This window comes from Octopus bimaculoides, chromosome 26 (genome assembly GCF_046866305.1).
Source record: "Octopus bimaculoides isolate indiv1 chromosome 26, ASM4686630v1, whole genome shotgun sequence".
Lineage (NCBI taxonomy): Eukaryota > Metazoa > Mollusca > Cephalopoda > Octopoda > Octopodidae > Octopus > Octopus bimaculoides.
In genome coordinates, this window is record NC_142953.1 from 22,733,640 (window position 1) to 22,736,139 (window position 2,500).

A 2,500-nucleotide genomic window follows, 5' to 3' on the forward strand; every position below is an offset into this window, starting at 1 on the left:
AGCAGTTTCCAGGGGTGGGGGTAAGTAGATCGATCACAATGCACAACTGGTAATTATTTTGTCCAGCCCCGAAAGAGATGTAAAGGCAAAGTCCACCTTGGCGGAATTTCAACTCAGAACATAAAAACAGGCGATATGACTCCAACCATTTTGCCCGTTGTGCTAAAGATTCTACCAGCTTGCCACACACACACACACACACACACACACACACACACACACACACATGCACATACACACACACACACACATATATATATATACATGCATACACATACACACTCACGACGAGTTTCAATTTCCGTCTACCAAATTCATTTACATGCCATTGGTCGGTCCTGGGCAATAGCAGAAGACACTTGCCCTAGGTACCACGCAGCGGGAACGAACCCAAAGACACTGTTTTGTTGTCTTCCTTGGTTTTGTTTTTGTAATTGTGTGTTGTTTATATTTCACATGGACGAGATCCGGGTTCATGTTAGTGCACATCTTAACACACATTCCGGCGAGCGAGGCTCCTGTATTTGTGCTGTGTGTGTGTGTGTGTGTGTGTGTGTGTGTGTGTGTGTGTGTTGGCATCAGTGTGTATAATTAAATGTATATATATATATATATATTCATGTTTATGTCTGTATGTGTGTGATCATGTAGATCTGTTTATACTACATACCTACATAAATACATACATACACATGCACACATACACAGGAGTGGCTGTGTGGTAAGTAGCTTGCTTACCAACCACATGGTTCCGGGTTCAGTCCCACTGCGTGGCACCTTGGGCAAGTGGCTTCTACTATAGCCTCGGGCCGACCAAAGCCTTGTGAGTGGATTTGGTAGACGGAAACTGAAAGAAGCCCGTCGTATATATGTATATATATATATATGTATGTGTGTTTGTGTGTCTGTGTTTGTCCCCCCACCATCGCTTGACAACCGATGCTGGTGTGTTTACGTCCCCGTAATCTAGCGGTTCGGCAAAAAGAGGCCGATAGAATAAGTACTAGGCTTACAAAGAATAAGTCCTGGGGTCGATTTTCTCGACTAAAGGCGGTGCTCCAGCATGGACGCAGTCAAATGACTGAAACAAGTAAAAGAGTAAAAGAGTAAAGAGTAAAAAGAGTATACATATAGAGGCATATACATTCACATTTACATACCTATATACGCGTAAATGCATACATACACACATAAATATATACATACGTATACATATACATACATATAGACAGACATACATACATGGAGCCTTGTATCTTTGTTGGAAACCGGCTCCCTGGAAGATTTATAATAATTAAAAAATAGGAAAGGCATACATAGTGTGTGTGTGTGTGTGTGTGTGTGTGTGTGTGTGTGTGTGTGTGTGTGTACCCTAAAACTGGTTCACCAGTCAGCATCATTAGATGGCCAATTTAATGGAATAGGAGCTTCATTTGCATATTCCAAACGTTTCCCATAAACAAATTAAAAAGATATATATATAATATAATAATTATTGTTATTATTATTATTGACTACATATACTTAATGTACATGCTTTGTGTATTTGCCGGTGATTGCATTAGCTCGGCGGAGTATATATACTCTCAAACCGCTGGGTGTAAAACACCGCAAACAAGGACAGGCAAGATAACTCATGCTCAATCCCATTATGGGAGTGATAGACACCGGATGTTTTGCCAGGTCCAGATATACACACAGTCATATGCTTAACGGTAAAAAAAAATGTGATGTTGTATGAATGAAAAAATAGTAATCAGTTTCGTTTCTTCATCTGTTTTGCTAAGACTCAAATTGAGGCAGAAACCTGCTACCCATACATTCTTTCATACATACGTGTTTAGTCGCTTCGTATGCTTCTGTTTTCTTTTTTTTTTTTAATGGTTTAACGGAAGTGTGCGGCGTTTTGAAATCGACTTCGTAACTATGAAACCAGTTACTGTCCTCCCCACCAGCCCCAGGACGACTATCAACTTTTACCCCATACTGGACTCGACAAACTTTTGACTGACCATTGTTGTAAAAACACATTCAAAACTCCTGAAATGGCCGAAATGTATCGACGCTTTCACTTGTGCTTACTTCTCCATGCGGCCGCATTCTGTCGGAACAGGTTGAACTGGTTCCGACCAACCAGTCTCCTACGTCCCTCACCAATGTTGACCGCATCCAACGGTCAGCCGCAGTCGAGCTTGTAATGGATAGCGCGGTTGCCGTAGCCGTGGTCGTCATTCGTTATTGAGGTGCATGTTTAAGAGAAGTGAAACCGTTCGCTCCCACTGAGCTAGTGTTCCGACTGAACGTTCATGTTCGGAATTTCAGTGAGAATACAAGTTCACATGTGGTCCCCGCTCACATGCATACTCACTTTGGGATTATGTGATCTTACCATCAAATGTCGACTGTCACAGAGGAATCGTTGACTAAAACTCCGTCGATTATCGGGGCAAATGCAGCCTCGGTTTGAAGTAGACAAGGTTGAAAGGCATGAGGACAGATA

The 2,500-nt window shown here is 41.9% G+C and overlaps 1 protein-coding gene across 2 annotated transcripts in view; it reads left to right on the forward strand.

The window, feature by feature from the left end:
* Nucleotides 1-2,500, forward strand: part of LOC106878628 (uncharacterized) — a 30,685-nt gene that overhangs the window by 10,517 nt on the left and 17,668 nt on the right. The gene's annotated exons all lie outside the window — the stretch shown is intronic.